Below are 25092 nucleotides of genomic sequence, written 5' to 3'. Positions count from 1 at the left end.
TAATAGAACAATGAAACTTGCTTTTGCCAATGCTGATTTTGAATATACTCCCCAACCCCCGTGCAGCTTTCCTTCAATCCAGCACACAGTCGTGACGAAATTTCTCATTACTACGTTGCTAAATAGCCTCCATATATGGTACAAAAATATTATATCAGCACAGAAATGTAGCAGAGTGTTTTCATTTCCCTTCGGTGCTGATGTGGAGGTTTCAAGCCAAGCTGCTGTGCAGGGAGCAGACACAGGCTAGTCCTGATTAATGTAACACAACAAGGTCCACTAATGGCTTTTCTTTTCATCAATGCATGAGCACAGCTCCAGCTTCACAGGAGAAGTCACCTTGAAGGTACCACAGTCATTACTCAAGCTAAATAGTATATCGATGGAGAACAAATGGATGTCATTTCCTAGTAATGTTGTATCTGGCAATCATTTGGCTGTACTGGAAGCATTTCAGAAAATGCTTGAACAGATGACTTCCATGTTCAAATAGACCTCACACAATCACTGCCTGGATTCATGGGTGAGATACAGCAATTCACAAGAGACCAAGAGTAGCCAGCCATGGGTTGATAATCTCCAAACGAAATGTCAGGAGATAACATCAGAGGGGGGAATATCATAAGATTCTGATGAGGGGAGGTGCACATTTGTGATTATGATGTGTTGTTATATCTTAATTGTTCCAACACCTTCCCTGTTATAATGCCCGTGTTTCCTGGAATGTTTCAGCCTGGCTTCAGCTTGAGAGGAAACTTGACACAATCGATTTATGCAAGAAATCTGCAAGTTTCTCAATCTGTTGTATTGGTCCCAACTCATTAACATAGTTGCAAAGACCTGCTCTACTCTTCCCACCTTAACCAATACAAAAGACAGAGATAATGGGAACTGCAGTCCTGGAGAATCCGAGATAACAAAGTGTGGAGCTGGATGAACACAGCAGGCCAAGCAGCATGTTAGGAGCAGGAAAGATGACATTTCGGGCCTAGACGGTCTAGGTCCAAAACGCCAGCTTTCCTGCTCCTATGATGCTGCTTGGCCTGCTGTGTTCATCCAGCTCTACACCTTGTTATCTCCAATACAAAAGACATGCAGCTTTCCCACATGTAAGCCGGTTCTGGTAGGGGTTTGGGTAGCTGAAACAATTAGTATGTTTCATAAATGATACATCCATATATTAACTGCCACAATTCTGGCCTGCACTTAGTCAAGCTTTGATCATTGTAATTTGAATGAGACTTTGATCCAAACAGCCCTGAGGAAGGAGAGCAGCTGGGCAGTTAGACTCACCCACCCGAGAGCTACAAGATTTCTGACAACCACAATTCTTACATGGATCGACTACCCAAAAACCCAGGGCTCTTCTTTAACCAAACAGACAATGGTCCAGTCAAGCAGCAGCCTGGCAATAATCAAACTCACAGAATGATATCTCACAGCCAATGTCCCACACTACTCCATCACCATCTCTAAAGACCACCAGAGATAGGAGCACAATGGTACACAGCCTGGCCCTAAAACCAGAGTGTTTTGTTCCAGAACCTGACATAGAACATAGAACAGTACAGCACAGGAAGAGGCCCTTCACCCACCATGTCTGTGTCAATCATCATGCTATTCTAAACTAATTCCATGTTCCTGCAAATGGTCCATATCCCTGTATTTGTTGCCAGTTCATCTGTCTGCTTAAATGTTATCATGTCTGCTTCTGCCCACCTCTGTGTAAAAAAACTTGCCTTAGACATCTCCTTTAAACTTACCTCCTGTCACCTTAAACCTATGCATCCTAGTGTTTGACATTTTCACCCTGGGAGAAACAGTCTGACTCTCCACTCCATTCATGCTTCTCATTATTTTATATACTTCCATCAGGCCGCCCCTCAGCATCTTACGCTGTAGTTAAAACAATCCAAGTTTGTCCAACCCCTCCTGATTACTGCTACATTCCAATCCAGGCAACATCCTGGTAAACCTCTCTCTGCACCCTCTCCAAAGCCTCCACATCCTTCCTGTAGTGTGGTGATCAAAACTGTACACAATACTCCAAACGTGGCCTAACCAAAGCTTTATACGGCTGCAACCTGACTCATCAATTTTTATACTCAATGGCCCGGCCAATGACAATGAGCATGTGGTATTCCTTCTTTACTGCCTTATCCCCTTGTGTTGCTGCTTTCAGGGAGCTATGGACTTACACCCCAAGATCCATCTGTATATCACTACCTCTGAGTCCGGTCATTTACTGTATACTTTCCTGTTGTACTTGACCTCCCAAAATACATCACCTCACATTTGCCTGGATTAAACTCCATCTTGCCATTTCTCTGCCCAACTTTTTAACTGATCTATAACCTGCTGTGTCTTTGACAACCTTCCTCACTGTCTACCAATTTTCATGTTGTCTGCAAGCTGATTGATTAATCCACTGACATGTTCATCTCGTTCATTTCTATATATTACAAATAATAGAGGTCCCAGCACTGACTCCTGTTGAACACCACAGGTCACAGAGCTCCATTCAGAAAAACATCCCTCCACAACTCCAGCAACTTTTTATTAACCGGAATGCATGCGATCAGGAGTGTGATGGTTGACCAATATTCCAGTTTATCAAGAGGTCCATGCAATCAATGTAAAAATATATACTAAGTAACAGAAACATAGTACAATGGGTGAACACATCACTGTTATACTTCATTTACAATATAAACACTTAAATAATAATGCAACTTTGCCTTAAATAAAACTTACTGGCTGGAAGCCTTCTCACTTGCACCCTTATCTGACTACTTAGACATCGTGGAACTCACAATAACACAGTAATATTTCCGATATTTCAGGCCTTTTTGTACCGATGTATTGAGAGTGCTGGTTCATTAGGTGCTGGTTAAAACTAAGTTTGCTGTACCCTCTACCTATGACCAAACAATTTTGTATCCAACTTACCAACTCACCATGGAGTCCATGTGACTTAATCTTCTGGATCAGCCTGTCATGAGGGACCTGACAAATGTTTTGGTGAAGTCCATGTAGACAATATCCACTGCCCTATCAATCATCTTTGTCACTTCCTCCTATCTAAGCTGTTCCAGTGCAGCTATGCCAATAACAATGTAGAAAATTGCTGTGGTATGTCCTATCCACAAAACACAGGATAAATCCAATCCAACAATTACTGCCCCTGAGGGGTTATTGAGCAGCTCTTATTCACCAGGATGTGGATTTAACATCTTCCTAGGAGTGGGTTCAGAGGCAGAAAGGGCCCCTGTGATCAGGTGGGAAATTATGTGTTGGATATCCCCTTCCCATTCCGTTCCCTTCCCTGCCCCACCTCCAAACGAAGCTTGTAGGAAGCCTACCTGGCTGGAGATCTCTGCTGAATGAACCTTGGCAGGTTTGCCCATCATCTACTGGGTCCAGGCACCCCTGGGCATACATACTCTGCAAATGATCGAGTGAATAGGCTTAGGAAGATAGGAGGGGTTCCACAGAAAGGTCTTTGTTTCTGACCCATCTCCTTCACCACTCTCACTAGTGTCACCCTCCCCATGATGCCATCCTGCCCATGACCATCTCTACCATGGATGATCTTCATGATAAGCCCCACTGTGGTCTGAACAGGGGTTTGTGCTCTCAATGACACTGCCACTATGGGACAGACACTGGCCTCTGATTAATTCACTGTACTTGGGGCTTCATCCAACAGGAGGCCTGACACTGCCTGGACAAATTGCTAATTGCAGTGAAATAATGTTGGCTCTTCTGGAACAAATTGAAGCGTGGCTTCCAACTGCTCTTCAAACATCAGAAAGATCCCCTTCTCCCAACATTGCCCACATTAAATCTCACATTAAACAGTGATTCATATCTCTTGTAAATTGTGAATTTAAAGCTCCATAATCGCACTTTTACCATTAATTGTAGAGATTATTAATTAAATTACTTTTGGATATCTTGGTATACTGAATTCTTCTTTTAATTCTTACTCTTTCTAGAATGTTATTTGTTTTGAGATCAAAGTAATTATTACAGGCTCACAGAACTGCCTCAAAAGTATTTGTTACAGAGAAAGTAGGAACTGCTTGGCCTGCTGTGTTCATCCAGCTTCTCACCGTGTTATCTCAAAAGTATTTGTTGCTTCTTTTACACTCCCTCCGGCAAGCTATTACATCATCAGCTTTAGTCTTAAGCAAGAACAAAATTACATTTCCTTGTTCAGTGTCTGGTTCAATGTCCAGTTTCGATACAATTCTGTATCTTAAATATTGATTTCTGCAAGAAGCCCAATCAAGTGTTCTCTTTGACCCATCTCTGAAATGAAATCTTCCTCATAATATTATTTTTAATGTTGTGTCTTCCTAATATCATTATTTCCTGTCTTTAAGGTTTTAACCATGCTATTACAGCAATGTGACTGCAGTGTACTCCTGTTTCCTGGATTGTTTTCTTGCATTTTTGTGGTCAAAGTGGATGGTTTCTACCTTTTGTGAGTAGAGTGGCTAATTCATACGTTTTCTGCAGTCTCTGCAGATGCATCCAGCACAGCATTGATATATTAATTCTGTTTCCATAATGGTATTATTAAGTAAATCCCACTCTTTGTGCCTTTATAAGATAAATCCTCTTCCTTTTATAAGTCCCTCTAGAAGATTCCCGTTGTCTGTGATCTTACTGTTATTGCCTTTTTGTTTCTTGGACGAGTCCCTGTGTGAGCGGTTTAAAGAAACGCTTCCCATCTTTACCAGTGTCTACATAATGGACCTCTTGTCTTTTCTGCAGTTTCAATAATCCCCTAATTTCTTCCATTTAACTTGGTGTGCCAAAGTTTCTACTTTATCCCTTTATCATTTCCATTCTGTCTTTGTGGTATTCCTGGTCTGTGAATTCATTTTAAATTGATTCTGTGAACTTTGTTGTCTCAGACCATGCCTCATGGTGCCTCCTCGCTGTGATGACATTTCCTCTGAGTTGTAAGTTCTTTGTTTACTTCAAGCTCTTGCCACCTGTAAACTTCTGTTTTTAAATTTTTCCCTCGGTCACCCGGGATTTTAATGTTATGCACAGAGCCCCCGGTGTCTGTTCATTTCTGGCTGCACCTTAACTCAGGTCTGCTCCAGCAGACCAACTGCATGCAGCGTTTTGATTCGAACGCCGTGGAGTTGCTGCACTTTTGTTACCAGGTCTGAAATAGTTTTCATCCTCAGCTGTGGATTCTGGCTGACAGAATCTTGTGATGACCTTCCCTTCTGCCGGGTTTTCAAATGTTCAGCTCTGCCTGCTGCTGACAGTCTGTGCAAACCACTTTTTAAAGCTGAAGAATCTGCAGACCTCCACAGTTTTGGATGTTACTGTTAAGTAGAGCCCATACCATGTAGTACCATATTGTAATATGAAATCTCAGCACAGCTGAGCACAGAGTGTTATCCATTAGGTAGGCTTGCTGCCATCACCCTGTTTCCTAGTAGAGGTAGAATTGAGGAGTGATACACACATACACACACACACACACACACACACACACACACACACACACACACACACACACACACACACACACACACACCCCTCCGACATTAAACCTCAGCCAGGGCCGCATGTCTCCTGGGCAAAGAAGTTGCAGATGGAATTCAACCCAGAAAAGTGTGAAGTGATTCATTTTGGAAGGTCGAATTTGAATACAGAATACAGGATTAATTACAGGATTCTTGGCAGTCTGGAGGAACAGTGGGATCTTTGGGTCCATGTCCATAGGTCCCTCAAAGTTGCTAGCCAAGCTGATGGGTTTGTTAAGAAGGCACATGGTGTGTTGGCTTTCATTGGCAGGGGAATTGAGTTTAAGAGCCTCAGGGTTATGCTGCAGCTCTATAAAACTCTGGTTAGACCACACTTGGAATACCCTCCGCTCAGTTCGCAACAAACAACTGCACCTCCCAGTCGCAAACCATTTCCACTCCCCCTCCCATTCTCTTGATGACATGTCCATCATGGGCCTCCTGCACTGCCACAATGATGCCACCCGAAGGTTGCAGGAACAGCAACTCATATTCCGCCTGGGAACCCTGCAGCCATATGGTATCAATGTGGACTTCACCAGTTTCAAAATCTCCCCTTCCCCCACTGCATCCCTAAACCAGCCCAGTTCATCCCCTCCCCCCACTGCACCACACAACCAGCCCAGCTCTTCCCCCCCACCCACTGCATCCCAAAACCAGTCCAACCTGTCTCTGCCTCCCTAACCGGTTCTTCCTCTCACCCATCCCTTCCTCCCACCCCCAGCCGCACCCCCAGCTACCTACTAACCTCATCCCACCTCCTTGACCTGTCCGTCTTCCCTGGACTGACCTATCCCCTCCCTACCTCCCCACCTACACCCTCTCCACCTATCTTCTTTGCTCTCCATCTTCGGTCCGCCTCCCCCTCTCTCCCTATTTATTCCAGTTCCCTCCCCCCATCCCCCTCTCTGATGAAGGGTCTAGGCCCGAAACGTCAGCTTTTGTGCTCCTGAGATGCTGCTTGGCCTGCTGTGTTCATCCAGCCTCACATTTTATTATCTTGGAATCTCCAGCATCTGCAGTTCCCATTATCTCTTGGAATATTGTGTTCAGTTCTGGTCACCTCATTACAGGAAAGATGTGAAAGCTTTAGAGAGGATGCAGAGGAGATTTACCAGGATGCTGCCTCGACTGGAAGGCAGGTCTTATGAGGAAAGCTTGAGGGGCCTAGGGCTTTTCTCATTGGAGCGAACAAAGATGAGAGGAGACTTGATACAGGTGCACGAGATGATGTGAGGCATCGACAGAATGGATAGTCAGAGACTTTTTCCAGGGCAGAAATGACTATTACAATGGGGCATAATTTTAAGGTGATTGGAGGAAGGTCAGAGGTAGGTTCTTCACACAGAGAGTGGTGCGCATGTGGAATGCACTGCCGGCAGTGGTAGTGGAGTCAGATGCTTTAGAGACACTTAAGTGACTCTTGGATAGGCACATGAAGGATAGTAAAATGTAGGGTCTGCAGGGTAGTTTGATCTTAGTGGGATAATAGGTCGGTAAAATATCGTGGGCCGAATGGCCTGTACTGTGCAGTATTGTTCTATGTTCTATTAGTGCTGTAAGATGAATTCTTGCCTCAGTTCATCAAGCAACTGCTGCCACCCTTTTTCCCTGAAGAATCTAGAGGGCCTGCCTGGTCTAGTCTGGTGCGGGAAAACCACTTGGTATCCTAACGAGGCAAGGCTCCTGTCCTTAACAAAATGTAGCTTACTAGATGATAGTGACCATTTGCATATTGGACTTTACTTACTAAGACTATGGAGACGAGACCCCCATGATGGGTTTCACTCCTTTGAGATCTGAAACTGTTCTTGTCTCATCTCAGAAACTCATCACAGAATCAGATACAAAGCAAGGTTACAAACAGGGGCGGACTCAGCTCACATAGCATGGAGAGTGTTGGAGTCAGTGTCTAGGGAACAGAGTTTGGAGCAGAAACCACAGCAATGATTCAATCTTCACAGTGCATAATTGGAAGAATCATACCTTATAACCTGGTGAAATATTGAGCGGAGAATTCATTTAAAAGATAGTAAAGATTAACAAACAAGATAAGCAGGAAAATATTCTTTGTGTGTCTGTTTTTCTCAGATGATATCCAGATTATTACATATGTGTTATCAAATGAACATTGCCACAAAGCCCTCTAGCCCATCAAAAGGCCCAGCAGTTAAAATTGAACCATACTACTGCACCTTTCCTTCTATCGCTTCAAATACTATCCAAAGCATCAATTGTTACAAATATCAGTTCCAGTCTTGCCCACTTTTCCCCATCCATCATTGCCACGACTACCTTATGCATATCACCATTCAAATTCTCACTCTGAGATCACGCTGATGAGAACTTTCTCCATCTCCGTTAACAGGCTCAGTCAACTTTTACCATTCATCCTTCTAATTATTGTAAGTTTACTTTACTGTAACAGGAGTTACAGTAGAAGGGGTGAGAACATTCCATTTTAGTAATAAATTGACATTATCAAAGTAAAGCAGAAGGGGTAATAACAATCATACATTACAGTAAAATGGGTAAAAACCTCAAATTCTATAATGAGAGGGTATAGTGAATTAGATGACAGTAAGAGGCGACAGCAATGTTGATAATATAAAGTTATGACATCTGTTTGGTAGTCTACACAATGTTTGCTAAGAAAATGGACTGTTAGATCAAGTATATGTTCAAAGCAGCAGCATTGAAGGAATTGAAAGTTGGAAACTAGAATATGAACAATCTAATGAGGAACTGACATGTTCATTGCTTTGGTCTTTTTCAATTTAACTGGCAATACTAAACGGACATGTTTCATTACGTATCATATTTTTAGATTTCAAAACATTGAAAGCAATCTTGCAATCATAATAAAATATTTCCCTTGTATGATGAAAAATTGGCAATCTATGGAATGCATTTCACACCATTTACTCCTATCTGCAGAAACTTACGTTTTTATCATGTTCTATGTTATAACTTTGGAAGATGGGGAAGAGGAAACAATTTCTCTGCACCTACAACCTTTTATTGCTTTTAGTTAATACCACAATTGCTATATAATTTAAGTGATGGCCTTTTTAAAATTTTTAAAGAAGACTTGCGCATCTCAGAGTTGTAAATCTGTCAAGTTAGCGAATTAGCCACAACACCCACCAATTTAGTAATGAGCTCCAGAAATGGTTCTTTTTCAAGAGTCGGCTACTTAATGCATTGTATGAATTGCAAATTTACTGCACAATTGGGAAGCTAAATGTGATCTGGGCGCTGAGTAATGAGTTAAAAGTGCCATCTGGTGGACAATTTAGGAACTGATGCAAGATTGACCAAGTCAATTGAAATAGGAAGGAGGGGTATGGATGAATGGTTTTCAATTTCAGAGCCATTAGACGACTCTGTTCAAGCTGAAAGCTGCTTTGATGTCTTTCAATGCTAACAGGGGGATCACATTAAAAACATGCATCCTGCCAATTTTAAATTGATCAACACGAGCAGGTTAAACATTGAACAGAAACACTAAATGCATCACTGGAGGTTATGAAGGAGGTGATCTCGCCTTTGTAGACATAGAAAACAGTACAAAAATAAATCCCATAAACATCATGGCTCATTTTGCCCAGTTCCAGCAAAGTATTCACTCTCTGTCATGAATCATAACAGCCTCTGTTTTACAAAGCCATAAAGCAGGCTCAAGTGATTCAACAATTCATTGGCCCTTTCTTTTTGCTGTTTCTGAACTGCCTGAATCTGAGGCCACAAGACAACATGGAAATGAAAATTGCATTGTTTGTGCTTCTAACTATTGCCATGATTGGTGAAGCCTGTACTGAGTTATATTACTTTAATCCTCCCTAACTTACCAGCTGTGTTCCGGTTTTGTGAAGGGATAGGGATTAGACGTTGTCATTGCTAATGAGTTTGATGGCATAATGGGTCATTGATGAGGGCAGACGGCAACACTTTCCATCCTTCCATCCCAAATAAGGCCTTGGAGGGAATCTGAAGATGGAGGATGGCATTCCCACCGCAACACCAACTGAGGACCTTAAATGACCAATTATTGCCGAGATAAAACATGATTCAGACTTCCTTTCCTACCAAGGCCTACGGATGAGTCAGAATGTCTGAAAAGGCGGAGAGCCGATCAGAGGTGCTGACGTGAGTTCAGAAGGAAAGCAGTATAAAATGTGGGGTGAGTTTCAGGGAGACATAGTCAGCCCGTTCAATGATTCCACTTGCTGTACGTCCCCTCCCCTTTTGACCCTTTCTCCACCCCAATCTGCCCCTTCCTACTTCTTATGCTCCCACCTCCTGTCGCCCCACCTCTTGTTCCGTCACCTCCTGCAACCCCAATCTCCTGTTGCCCTAATTTTCTCTTCCTCTCGTTTCCTGTCCTCCCATGACTTTTTGGCCTTCACAATTTCTCGACTCCTTCTGGTCTCCTGTCCTTCCATCACCACTTCTCCTCCAAAGTGTCCTGTCACCCACCCTCTCCTGTGCCTTCTCCAATCAATCCTCCACTATCCTCCCAAAGCCAGTCTTCGACCCCTTGACACCTTGGATTCCTTTTCCACCAATCTCCTGCCCCCTTTCCGATCTCCCTCTCGATCTCAGATTTCCTATGGGTCCCTCCAATCTCCTATCTCCCTGTGATTCCTGTCCCTCCTCCGATCTTCCCCAGCAGAAAACACAAGAAATGACAATAATATTTGGTGATGACTGTAGCAGTCATACGAGAGCTCTGTTTGCAGCATACAAGATGAGCCAGATCAGGATGTGTCATTCACAAGTTTTACTGTTCATCCTCTCCTAGACATTCTCTTCCCCCTGTCACTTCCTGTCTCCTGACCTTGTCCAGACCAGTGTCAAGCTGATCGAGTGTGCCTGGCAACGGAGCCAGAACAGACTGAAGGCTGCAGTTAGGCTGATTGTACACACAAGCACCATACCATTTGCTTTTTCATGACTCTGGTGAGAGGGGCTGGAGGATGGTGTTTAGACTCAGCAGCGGAGATGCTGGACTGGAAATCACAGCAAACTTCAAACTTCGAAAGCAGGCATGGCCAAGTTACACATTGCCTGACTTGTCCTTTAAGGAGATCAAACAAATCTCACTGATGTTGCAAGTGGGCGCAGTATTTATTGAGCTGACTGAATCTAACTGTATATGTATTCTACATATCCTGTAAGCTTGGACGATATTGCACAGAGCATGGTTATGTAAGGAGCGAGAGGACTGTCTAACATGAACCTCCTAATTCATGAGTTGTGTTTCACAACCCACCAGAAAGAATGCAAATACCATCAGAAAGCACAATCATGTCGATATGGAATGAAATCTGTGAATCTCTGAAAATTCCATTAACATTAATTGAGCATAAAGGAATGCTCCCACAAATACGGATAAACTTTAAGTGTAATATCGAAAGGCTTGGTCAGGATAAACATATTCCTTCTCAGTTTCATCAGTTTCTTTTGCAAAACTGACAAATTGCATTTCATTCAGCAGGACCTTCAAAATAAATTAGTGAGCTCACCCTGGAGGATTGATTTGTGAACACCCCCAGTTGCTTTCTTCATTCATCCTGGGCCAACACTTACCAGAGGAGAAGAATTAGTCAGAGGTGAACAGCTACCATTCACAAGTGAATACAGGAAGATCTGGTTCAGATCAGATGGACTGTTGCTGAAGTTTGTGATGTGTGGCATCAAGTCACAGTTCAGCTTATGTTACATGTTAATTAACAAGTCACAGGTTTTACCCAATCAGAAACTCATGGATGTCCCACTCCAGAGCAACACCACATCATTAAGGCCAAACCTTTAGGGTAGTAATGAAAGGGGTTGTAACCTGATAGAGGTGAGATATTAAAAGGAATGACCTAAAGCTTTCAGCTGGAGGAGAAAGACGTCATGACTCTAATTGTGGGGCTTCTCCAGGCGGCCTGACCAGCTTCATTCCTGAACCCACGCCATTGAAGCAGATTTGCTGGTTCTTTCCATTATTGCAGTTTGCATACATATTGGCTGTTGCAAATGCCCAGAAAACAACAATGACTGCCCTTCTAAGATAATTCATTGGCTGTAAATCACTTCTTGTGGACGTGCCTCACCAGGGAGCCATTCATAATATCAGCCGAGGAGATCACAGAGAACGTGATAATACTGTTAATTCCTGAAGGTGCTGGTCCAAGACTATTAAACATATCCATTGGCACATGCAAGCAATAACGTTACGGTTAGGGATTAGGGTTATGCACATGCGCCTGGCACCTGCAAGCTAATGCATCTGTCACTGATTATCCCACACACACCACCCACCCATAGCAAAGTGCCACTACCTCCATGATAAATGTATGTTCATCTAACATAGGTGTGGCCATTCAGAACAGAGAACCAGGGCCTGGCTTTGATTCCAGCAGCGACTATATAGTCTGGAGCTTGTTCCTGCCCATTACACCTTAACTCCAGCAACCTTCAGCAAGGACCCGCTTAGATCACAACATTAAAGATTTCTTCCTAATTTATTCAGCTTTTAAAAGCCCACATTAGGCGTAAGTAAGTGATGGCGTAAGGGACTTCTTCCTCCGTCGTGTATCCTTGAGCCTTTGAACTCTCTCTGATTTGACTAACTTCCTCCAAAATGACCACAAATACAATAACGTTCTGTCTGCCAATCTGAATCCATATTTCCAGTGGAACAAAAAATTGTACAGAAACAATCAGAAAATCAATGAAAGTACTCTTTGCTTTGAATAACGAAGCATGTTTATAAATGGCCTTTGTGTCTTTTGTGCTCATGGAGTTTTGTTTTGCTGATGTTTGAAAACTCTGTCTTTTAGTTTTTCACTTTGTGCCAATGTTGATAGTGACCTGATCTCATAATCTAATCATTACAAACAAAATCGCTGTCATAAGATGTTATGTTAGAGAGGGACCAGTGAAAATCAGTACCAACAATAAATAATGGCACAGATTCAAATCTGCTCAGGTAGGAGCTGTCTGCCTTGATCTATTTAGGCAATCTTTGTGAATCTATTAGCTATATTGGAGTTGTTGGTATATTTATATATGTTCACCAATCAGTATCAACTGCAATAACTTTCTTGACTAACTGCAATTACCAGCAACGTTTTCTAGGTGTTTTCAAACAGGTTACAGCCTAATTAATAAGGATAAAGAACATATAATGTTGATATTGCAAGTGACACAAAGGTGTTTTCATTATACGATGAGAAGCAAAACCATTTGTATCAGAGCTAACAAGATATAGAGCTGGATGAACACAGCAGGCCAAGCAGCACCAGAGGAGCAGGAAAGCTGACGTTTCAAGCCTAGACCCTTCTTCAGAAATGGGGAAAGGGAAGGAGTTTCTGAAATAAATAGGGAGAGAGGGGGGAGGCAGATAGAAGATGGATAGAGGAGAAGATAGGTGGAGAGGAGACAGACAGGTCAAATAGGTGGGGATGGAGCCAGTAAAGGTGAGTGCAAGTGGGGAGTTAGGGAGGAGATAGGTCAGTCGAGGGAGGACGGGGGCAGGATGAAGTTGGTAAGTAGGAGATGGTGGTGGGGTTTGAGGTGGGAGGAGAGGATAGGTGGGAGGAAGGACAGGTTAGGGAGGCAAGGAAGTGCTGGGTTGGTTTTGGGACGCGGTAGGGGGAGGGGAGATTGTGAAACTTGTGAAGTCCACATTGGTACCATTGGGCTGCAGGGTTCCCAAGCCGAATATGAGTTGCTGCACCCTTCGGGTGGCACCGTTGTGGGACTGCAGGAGGCCCAGTGTCGACATGTCATCTGAGGAATGGGAGGTGAAGTTGAAATGGTTCACGACCAGGTGTGCAGTTGTTTAGTGTGAACCGAGCGTAGGTGTTCTGCAAAGCAGTCCCCAAGCCTCCTCTTGGTTTCCCCAATGTAGAGGAAGCCACACCGGGTACAATGGATACAGTATACCACATTAGCAGATGTGCAGGTGAACATCTGCTTGATATGGAAAGTCTTCTTGGGGCCTGGGATAGGGGTGAGGGAGGAGGTGTGGGGGCAAGTGTAGCACTTCCTGCGGTTGCAGGGAAAAGTACCAGGTGTGGTGGGTTTGGAGGGGAGTGTGGAGCAGACAAGGGAGTCATGGAGAGAGTGGTCCCTCTGGAAAGCAGATAAGGACGGGTAGGGAAAATTGTCTTTGGTGGTGGAGTCGGATTGTAGATGGCAGAAGTGTCGGAGGACAATGCGTTGGATCCTGAGGTTGGTGGCGCAGTTCATGAGGACGGAGGGGGATTCTGTTTTGGCTGTTATTGCAGGGATGGGGTGTGAGGGATGAGTTTTGGGAATTGCAGGAGACACGGCCGAGGGTGTTCTCGACCACTGCGGGGGGCGGGGGGGGGGGGGGGGATGGTGGTGGACGTTGCAGTCCTTGAAAAACGAGGACATCTGAGATGTACGGGAATGGAATGCCTCATCCTGGGAGCAGATGCGGTGGAGGCGAAGGAATTGGGAATAGGGAATGGAATTTTTGCAGGAGGGTAGGTGGGAGGAGGTGTATTCTAGGTAGCTATAGGAGTCGGTGGGCTTGAAATGGATATTGGTTTCTAGGTGGTTGCCAGAGATGGAAACAGAGAGGTCCAGGAAGGAGACAGAGGTATTAGACATGGTCCAGGTGAACTTAAGGTTGGGGTAGAAGGTGTTGTTGAAGTGGATGAGCTGTTCGAGCTCCTCGTGGGAGCACGAGGTAGCACCGATACAGTCATCAATATAACGGAGGAAGAGGTGGGGTTTAGGGCCAGATTAGGTACGGAAGAGAGACTGTTCCATGTAACCTACAAAGAGGCAGGCATAACTTGGGCCCATACACCCATGGCCACCCCCTTTGTCTGTAGGAAGTGGGAGGAATTGAAAGAGAATTTGTTGAGGGTGAGGACGAGTTTGGCTAGGCAGATGAGGGTGTCGGTGGAGGGGGATTGGTCGGGCTTGCAGGACAGGAAGAAGCGGAGGGTCTTGAGGCCATCTGCATGAGGAATACAGGTGTATAGGGACTGGACGTCCATGGTGAAAATGAGGTGTTGGGGACCGAGGAATTGGAAGTTCAGGAGGAGATGGAGGGCGTGGGTGGTGTCACGGACGTAGGTGGGGAGCAAGGGGAAGAAAATGGAGTCGTGGTAGGTGGAGATATGTTTGGTGGGGCAGAAGCAGGCGGAGACAATGGGTCGACCAGGGCAGTCAGGTTTGTGGATTTTGGGAATGAGGTAGCAGTGGGTGGTGCGAGGTTGGGGAACAGTGAGGTTGGAGGCTGTGGGAGGCCACCTGAGGTGATGAGGTTGTGGATGGTTTGGGAGATGATGGTTTGGTGCTTGGGGGTGGGGCCATGACCAAGGGGGCGGTAGGAGGAGGTGTCGGAGAGTTGGTACCTGGCCTCGGCGATGTAGAGGTCAGTGCGCCATACCACAAACTATGCTCCCTTGTCTGCTGGCTTGATGGTGAGGTTGGGATTAGAGCGGAGGGAGTGGGGGGCTGCATGTTCTGCGGGGGAGAGGTTGGAGTGGGTGAGAGGGGTGGAGAGGTTAAAGCATTGATGTCTCGACGGCAGTTGGAGATAGAGAGGTCGAGGCAGGGTAAGAGGCCTTGGGGTGGTGCCCAGGAGGAGGACTTGTGTTGGAGGCGGCAGAAGGGGTCAGTAGAGGGAGGGTTATGCTCACAGTTAGAGAAGTAAGTGTGGAGGCGAAGGCGGCGGAAAAACAGCTCAATGTCCAAAGGTGACCAGTATTCATTGCTGTGCGGGTGGAGGGGGACAAAAGTGAGCCCTTTACTGAGGACTGACCATTTGTCCTCAGTAAGGGGGAGTTCTGGGAGGATAGTGAATACACGACAGGGCTGGGTGCTACATTTGTATCAGTATGATTTTTATTTCCATCAATACAGTCTAATCCCAGTACTTCTACGTTATGGATAAAAGGCTTCTGTGTATTATTAAATATGCATGGAATAACTCCGTAGTGTACAATAATACATTAATCTCAAAGGTTGTGTATTTTTACAAGCCTTGCTTTGGATTTAAATTGAATTTGCATCTGGGTGAAATCTGACAGGCTTCTGTGCGAATGAAGGTAAATAATAAAGATGGAAACATCTCATTTATAGACGACTTTGGTCTGAATTTACTGCACGCCTCTGAGCAAGGCTGAGCAGATTTATCAGAATACCCACCAAAGGGCTCTGTCAGTCTACAAATGGGCAAGCATCTCCACCTTTGTTTCATTTCAAATGATTCAACTGTTCTTGTTTTCACAAACCAGTCCTCACTCTGCAATTCCTGTATGAAGGAAATTCAGACCACTTTGCAACTAATACCTCTCCATTTGCCTGACTGGAATGGTGGTCCCATAGGTTTGGACAAACAGAGCCGAAGGAATTTCTTCTCCCCGAAGATGGTGAATGTCTAGAATGCTCTACCCCAGGGATTCGTGGAGGTTATAAAAGCAGAAGTTGCTGGAAAAGCTCAGCAGGTCTGGCAGCATCTGTGAAGGAAAAAACAGAGTTAACGTTTCGGGTCGGGTGACCCTTCATCAGAACCCGTTTGTTTCCTGCACAGATGCTGCCAGACCTGCTGAGCTTTTCCAGCAACTTTGTTTTTGTTCCTGATTTACAACATCCGCAGTGTTTCTCCCTTTCTAGTTGTGGGAGGCTAGATCACTGCAGTTCCTTAAAGAGGAGATAGATGGATTTTGATTTATCAGGGAGTTGAGGACTAGGCTGGGTCGGTATAAAAGTGGAGTGGAAGCCTGGGGAAGATCAGCTATGATCTCGCTGCATGGTAGAGCAGGCTCGAATGACCAAGTGGCCTTCTCCTCTTATTTTTAATGCTCCATTGGCTTTGTGGGGTTGGTGGGGTGGGGGGAATATGTGCAATTGGAATTGAAAATGAGTTTGAAAGAAGGTACTAACAGATTGAAGAACAGCGTCCTCCCCATGGTTTTGAGAGTTATGAACGGACCTTTCATATGTCAGAGTTGATCTTTCTCTGCACCTTCTCTGTAGTTGTAGCACTATATTCCACATTCTGTTCTATTACCTTGATGGGCATGTGTAAGGTATGATTTGCCTGGATAACACGCAAAACAATACTTTTCACTGTATCTTAGTACATGTGACAATAATAAATCAAATCAAATCAAATCAAGAGAAGATGGTAGCTCTCCTTCCGTTGCGCGCAGAGGTCAGTAAGCCTCCTGAGGCATTGTTGCACATTCATCTGGACTGTGGACACTGATCCTGGTGGAACCACTGGAATAGGCTGGCAGGATCTAGTCTACTCTGGCTGTCCTGAGGAAAGAGGATGAGCCGCCCCTTCACCACGCTACCCACCAGGACCTCCAAGTGCGAAGCAGGCCCCTCTCTTAGCCATGTCATTTGGAATTGCTCACCAACACATAAGGAGCAAGTACCCAGTTGAAATGGAGTGCTCCTAGCTTTTCCATATCTTGCCCATTGCGTGGACACCGGAAAATCCTGACACTTGTCAGCACTTCCGCTGGGCGCAGATCACAAGGCAGCATGAGCGCTGAGCTGTGGAGGCCTGATCCATAGTCAATGTGGCAAGCTGCAGAGTAGCGGGAGGTTTTTATTAATTTAGTTTCCTCTGGAGCTGATAATATTCAGATGGATGATGCTACACTCCATGATTTAACCTGTTTTCGCCTCTATTTCCCATGAATGAAAAAGCAACAAAAATGTATTGTTGCCTGCTAGAAAATTAATCCAATAATTAAGCCTAAATGCCTGAATTTCAAGGATGTGAGCGGGGTACTTATTGGGGTAGCATGGATAGGAGTGGAGAGAAAAGAGGAAGTGGGGGATGGGGACAAAATGTGTGACAGGGCATAGTTCTGCTGGATCACCATTCCTGTTTCTTCTGTTCAGAAGAGGCAACTGGTTTTATTGTAAAATATGGTCTGGCAGATATCTCATTCAAATATGCTGTTATACAGAATTAGGGCTCAAATGTGTTTTTATCAATTCTTTTCAGGGACGTCAGTTTCACAGTGTGGGCTCGTATTTACTGCCCATCCCTAATTACCCTTTTTACCATTCAAACAGCAAAATTAGATCATTCTCTTTCTTTAAAATTAAAGCACTGCAATATTTAGCCAAGACAGTCTGAATCCTAAGGTTGACCAGCCTTTTGCCCATGTCCCCGCCAGTTTGTAATATTGCAAAGTAGATGCTTGCTTGCCCCCTGTAAGAAACAGTCAGGATTTTGGGGTCAGAAGAGGACAAGTTATTGTGTTGCACATTCAGAAGATGAATGAGCAGCTATGCAACATCCGTTCAGAACCTATGTGGGATTAAAGCCAATGAGAGTGTTAAGCAGTCACCCAGGAGGGTCACTGGACCCAAAACATGAACTCTGTTTTCTCTCCATAGATGTTGCCAGATCTGCTGAGCTTCTCCAGCAATTTCTGGTTGTTGTTCATTCCAGACCTGACTGACTGGTATCACTCCAACTTGGTTAATGCATGCAATCAAAAATTTCATGGGGCATTATCCACAGTAAAAAAAAATCCTGACACATGTTTGTTCATCCAAAAACTATTATTAGTATCAATAGTAAATGTAAAGTCACCATAGTCCTGCAAGACCATTGGGCTGCTTGTTCTTTAGAGAGAAAGATGGCTTATGGTGGTTTAACCTGAGGACCACCACACCTGGTGAGGGGAGAGGGTGAGAAGGAGAGTCCTTCATAGTAACCTCAGCTGGTGTGGGAATTGGACCCATGCTATTGGCATCACTCTACATTGCAAACCAGCCATCCAACTTCACTGGCCCTTTTTTTAAAAAATATTATCACACTTGCTTTAAGAGCAGATCACATTAATACAACCATTGTATCCATCTGATAATGGAAGAATGAAATGAGATATTAAATTGAGATCTGCCTGAGTGTACATGAATTCCAAGCCACTATATTGAGGAACAAAAGCTTCACTTTGACACTCCTCGCACTGGTTTTCTTGCCCACTATCTTCACAGATTATCTGGTTATTAACATATTCTTGCTAATGGCAGTTTACTGTGTGTAAACTGGCTGTCACATTTCCTAATATTCCAATGGTAACTACATTTCAAAAATGCTTCATTGGCAGTGGAGCACTTTAGCAGGCCCTGAGGTTTATAAATTCAAATTTGCACTTTGCTTTTTGCACAATGTTGTAGAAACTTCATGAATCTTTAGAAATTTCAACTATTATGTTCAATATATTCAATATTCAATATCAAACATCATTCACATTAAAGTTCTAGACATTGGACAAATGAAAGTAATTGAAACATATAAAAAGAGTAATTGAAACATATAAAATAATCAGAGGGTTAGATAGGGTGGATAGGGAGAGCCTTTTTCCTAGGATGGTGACGGCGAGCACGAGGGGGCATAGCTTTAAATTGAGGGGTGAAAGATACAGGACAGATGTCAGAGGTACTTTCTTTATTCAGAGAGTAGTAAGGGAATGGAACGCTTTGCCTGCAATGGTTGTAGATTCGCCAACTTTAAGTACATTTAAGTCGTCATTGGACAAGCATATGGACATACATGGAATAGTATAGGTTGGATGGGCTTCAGATCAGTATGACAGGTCGGCACAACATCGAGGGCCGAAGGGCCTGTACTGTGCTGTAATGTTCTATGTTCTATGAAAGTAATGATTTTTACTCAGCCTGCACCGCGATTAATAATCAAGTTTGGGAGTGTAGCGAACTTTTCCCAAACTGTTTACTGCAGCTATAACACAGTGTGGAGCTGGAGGAGCACAGCAGGCAAACAACATCAGAGGAGCAGGAAAGTTGACGTTTCAAGTCAGGACCCTTCTTCAGGGTCCCAACCCAAAACATCAACTTTCCTGCTCCTCTGATGCCTCCTGGGGTGCTGTGCTCCTCCGGCTCCACACTGTGTTAAATGTGACTCCAACATCAGCAGTTCTTTCTAACTCTGTTTACAGCAGCTATTATCTCTACAGGGATTTTCTTTTGTTTCAGTATGGGACCATATGTCAAGTTAGCAGTACTACATTTTATCTGCAGTTTGAGAAAGGCTCGACCAGTCCTGCACCCATCAATCAAATCTAGGTGCAGATAGGACTTCACCAGAAGAGGCTGACTTTTTGACTATGCTTATCTAAAAAAAAGGCTTTTCTTATGGATTGGAAGGACCTGGAGTGTTTTGTCAATGTTACCTCGTTGCCGGAGGTCAGCTCCCTTAGCTTTCCCAGCAGTGAATTCCAATGTCCAAAATTCCAGGATTCGATTGCTGGGAGCCAGATTGATGACTGTATGTGTCAGCCACATCCCATATCCCACTGCAAATTAAGGGGTTTGTAATGAGTTTGTAATGCTGCAAATGTTCCCTATTTGGAATAATACAAAGATCATGTTTCTCAAATACCGTGAAGATCACCAGAAAGATCGTCATGTAACATATTATTGTACAGAATTCTAATCAGGGAACACTCAATGAATCTTAAAAGAAACTGGTGCCTCTTCAAGGAGTTTGATTTTCAAACAGTGTGTATCTTTTGTTTTGTATGTTCCAGAAGAAAATGAATCTTTCCGAGTAGGGTTTTACCAAAATAAAAATCTATATTTCATCTCCTTCTGACATTATTTTATAAGCTGGTTACATCCAAGGATTGATAAATGGCCTTAACATTTCTTAACTTTGCAATTTTGCTGTATTCAAACATGATGCATTGCAGCGCCCATGATAAGTGTCCGAAGTCCTGCCCATTTAATCTTACTAAATTACTTGGCATCCATTTATTTTATGGCCATGTTATTTAATGAAGCCTATATTTTTCAGCAGGGAAGTCAAGCCGTGACAAATGGAGTCTAGTAGATCTGAATGAGTTATGGATAGGGGAGTCGGAGCTGAAAGTTAATGGAAGCAAAGTTTCTGCCATATTGAGGGAACCTCTTTTTAGTCTGACAATTGTAGCTTGTCTTTTGATGCAAGCCGCCTTGCTCATATCCATAGCGTGCACTTAAATGTGAAGTGTATTTGGAAATAAGCCAAGGTCAGCGCAATAAATTGCGATGGAGGTTCGATGCCAAAGATTTCTACAGGTTCACTTTGTGGACTGACTGTGGCTGTGTACTTTTTAAGGCAGATTACATCAGGCCAGTCTTATTTCTGAAGTCATCTGTTATCCACGTTACAGGATCGATTCATTTTCTTGTGGAGCTTTAGCAGCTAATAGTTTTTGAACTGCAAGATGTGAGTTCTTTACAAAGCTATTTCTTGCATAAACAAGGTACTTTGTTTTGAAACAGCCTTTATGGGGCAAGATGCCCTTTATTTGCTAAAAGATAGTCTGCTGACTGTATGCACAATTAAGTCATTGTACCTAACAGTGGACAGTATCTTTCCACCATTTTCCTATAAAATAAAACATAAATCAAAATTCAAGTGAGTTTTCTGGTGAGCTAGTTTTAAGGCCCTCTAATTGGCTTAATTGTTCACTGTATGGCAGAAACCAGGCTGAATTGAGGGAGTGATAGGGTGGGGGAACCTAGTTAAAACAAGAAAGATCAGTTACTGATGCCCCCCACATCCCTTCCTCCCCCAACATGCACACCCAATCCTACCATTTCCCAATCTTAACTGAGCAGAAAATTCACAGGAAACTTTCCCTTAAAGTTTGCAAGGTACTTGTGGTGTGACAGGAATGCCTCAACCTCTGACTCAGGAAACTTGGGTTCATGTCTCTCCTGCTCCGGTTTTTTGTATGTGATATCACTTCTGAGCAGGTTGACGGAGAAACTATCTTCCTTGAGGTTTAGTAATTGGGCTCAACTGCAGTGAGAAGGCTTGAGTTGGGGATTTGCCATAATTCCACCGTCAGGCATATCTGGCGAGATCTGGGATGTTGGATGGAAGAATCCCAATAGACAAAGTATGGAACATACAACGGTATGAACAAGGAACAGGAGTAGATCTTGGCTGATCTGATTGTACCTTCAAATCTGCATTTGGACTTACCCCCTAGTAAATTTCCACCTGCTTGTTTAACAAGAATGTATCTCCTCCTGCCTTACAAATGTTCAAACTCTCTGCTCCCAGCGCTTTTTCAGGAAAAGAATTCTAAAGCCTTATGACTCTCTGAGAGAAAAAGATATTATCTCATTTCTGTTTTAAATGGGCAACACCTTAATTTTAAACAGTGAGCCCATGTTCTTGATTCTCTCATATGAGGAAACATTATGCCCCCCTTTCACATCCAACCATTCAGAACCCTTCAGGGCCTCATATATTTCAATGCAGTTGTCTCTGACCTTTCTAAATTCTGGTAGATACAAACCCAGCATGTCCAACGTTTCCTCATAAAACAAACCACTGTTCCAGGTATTAGTGTGATAAATCTTTTCTCCACTGTTTCCCACACATTTACATGCTTCCTTACACAAGGTGACCAATGCTGTATTCAGTACTCCAAATGCAGACTCATTACTGCCCTATTTAAAGGAAGCATTAGCTCCCTACTTTTGTATTCAATTCCCATCACAATAAATGCTCACATTCTATTCAACTTCCTCACTATTTGATGAACCCGCATACTAACCTTTTGTGATTCATGCACTACATCATTCAAATTTCTCCAGATTTCAAAGCTCAACAATCTCCTACCATTTACACAATATGCCCTTTTTTTTATTCCTCCCACTAAAATGGACAATTTCACATTTTTCCACATTACACTCTGCTTGTCACATTTTTGCCTACTCACTTAACTTTCTTAAGTCTATTTGCAGCTTAATTGTCCTCTTCACAACTTATCTCCCTAATTGTCTTTGCGTCTTCAGCAAACTTGTTAACCATAGCTACCATCCCTTCATCAAAGTCATTTATACAAATTGCAAACATTTGAGACGTCAGCACCAGTCCCTGCAACACACAACTCATTGCATCCAACCTGGAAAAGACTCATTTATGCCTGCTCTTGGCCTCTGTAGCTAGCTAATCTCCTACCAATGCTAATGTGCTATTTCTACACCATGACGTGTTCTTTTCTGCTATAACCTTTGATAAGGCATGTTATCAAATGCCTTCAACAAATATAAATGCAGAGCATCCACTGGCTCCCCTTAATCTGCAGCATATGTTACTTCCTTAAGAAACTTCCAGCGATTGGTTAACCATGATCTCACCTTCACAAAACTATGCTGACTCTTACCTGACTGCCTTAAATCCATCTAAATGTCTGGCTATAACTTCTAAGACCAGCTTCTGACAATTTTCCCTAAGCAGATGTTTAGCTAACTGGCATAGTTTCCAGTTTGCTGCCTCCCTCCCTGATATAAGGAAATTTTGGAAATAAATACAACAGTTATCTCTCTTGCCACATCTTCACAGATTGTAGGATGAACTCAATCGGACCTGGTCATTTGTCAGCCTGCAGCTTCAAAAATTTAGTCAGTACCCCACTTCTCCAGGGATGGTAAATTTCCTGAGTTCCCCCTCTGTGCCAATTCCTGATTTATTGCTGCTTCTGGGGTGTATTTTCCATAGCAAAGGCTGATGCAAAATATCTATTTACATCATCTGCCATTTCCTTATTTTCCATTGCTAATTCTCCAAGTTCACTTTCTATATGTTCACATCAATATTTCTTTAGTTTTCCAAATATTTATAAAACTCTTATTGTTTTTATAATTCTAAGTATCTTTATCTCATACTCTAAATTTCCCTCTTTATTAACATTTTAGCCATTCTTTGCTTTATTTATATTCTGTCAAGTCTTCTGAACATGTTTTTGCACAATGATATTCTTTAAGTTTGGTGCTTTTCTAGTTAACTGCAGCTGGTAAGCTCATCCTTTGCAAACTACTTTTTCCCCTCCAAGCTTATCTGTTCCAGGTTTCAGGTTTTCTGTCAGATCAGATGCTAGAGGACATCTCTACCTCTCCCCCCACTATTTATACCTACAACCTTGTACCTTTGCCCTGATCAAAACAAAAACATGCCCCTTCTCACGCCTCCAAACATCATAAGAGACTCCAACAACTCCTCATATTAACCTCCCCATCCATACTGGCCTTTGTTAAAGCATCCTGCCTCCCAGATTTGGATTTTGACATCCTCCTCCCCCATGGTATATTTACCTGCTGTTGCATCTGCCTGATGCTTCCTGTCACTGCAAGTCCCCTGTTCGAAACACCAGGAAAGTAGCAAATCACGCTGGCTTCAAGTAAGAGTCAGCGAAATATAACAATAATGCAAACTCAGCTGTAAGGTCGGCCATATCATCATCACCTAAAACCCACCGGGAGAAGGTTATACACCATATTGTTCCCCTATCCTTTAACCAAAAGTGCTGAATAGAACAAGCCTTGTAAACAAACAAAACTGTGAATAAAGGGCAATTCATGGAATACCTTAAACATAAACAGCTTGAGCTTGCTCTTCCTCTGCTTCTTAAACCTTATAGGCAAGTCATCCATTGGGTTTCTGAAGTGATTGGAACAAGGTTGGATCGGCACGATGGCTCAGTGGTTAGCACGGCTGCCTCACAACACCAGGGACCTGGGTTCAATTCCAGCCTCGGGCGACTGTCTGTGTGGAGTTTGCGCATTCTCCCCGTGTCTGCGTGGGTTTCCTCCGGATGCTCCAGTTTCCTCCCACAAACCAAAGATATGCAGGCTAGGTGGATTTGCCATGCTAAATTGCCGGTAGTGTTCAGGGGTGTGTAGATTAGGTGGGTTATAGGGGTATGGGTCTGGGTGAGATGCTCTGAGGGTTGGTGCGGACCTGCTGGGCTGAAAGTCCTGTTTCCACGCTGTCAGGATTCTCTGATATCTGTAAAAGTCAGCCAAGTGGACATCTTAGAATATGATTTTCCTGATGGCGGCTGTTAGTCTGGCCCAAACACAGAGCCTTGGCTCACAGATATAAACATATGTGTCAGACGTTCTGTTCACTTTGAGAGCTGGCTCTGAGGGAACTGGAACAGTGTCAGGGACTCTCCACGTGTAAATAAAGGGGGACTAGGTGACAGGATACCGGTATCTGTGGAATTATTTCAGTTTCTTTGCCAGTTTATTGTTGCTTTTTATTCCAAGTACCCCGAAAATGATGAGAATATACATTTGAAGACTATCAGGATAGATAACACTGCTTTCGAGCTGCCTTCACAACAACATCACTTACATTGTTTAAAACTCCTTGCATGAATGATAGACACTAATGGCATAGCTTATTTCAGAAATAATTTCATACAGTGCTAGCAATGACCTCATCAACTTGTGGTCAGGGGTCAACAAATCCCATTGTAGCAATAAGATTGCAATTTTACCGAGATGCTGTAGTGTCACTTTACTGAATTTTGTTTTTTTTTACATTTTCAGGTACTATCTATCCACCATCCATGCATGTTTAGCAAGGAGAGAGAGAGACTTGCTTAGTTCAGACAGAAATCAAGTGCACTGAAAAGTTTGGGAACTTAGGCTTCACTTCCAGACAAAACTACAAATATTTATGTTTTCAATAAAATCTTTTTTATTTGAGAGCAGA

Source organism: Stegostoma tigrinum, chromosome 26, assembly GCF_030684315.1.
Source record: "Stegostoma tigrinum isolate sSteTig4 chromosome 26, sSteTig4.hap1, whole genome shotgun sequence".
NCBI lineage: Eukaryota > Metazoa > Chordata > Chondrichthyes > Orectolobiformes > Stegostomatidae > Stegostoma > Stegostoma tigrinum.
This window is presented reverse-complemented; position numbering follows the sequence as displayed.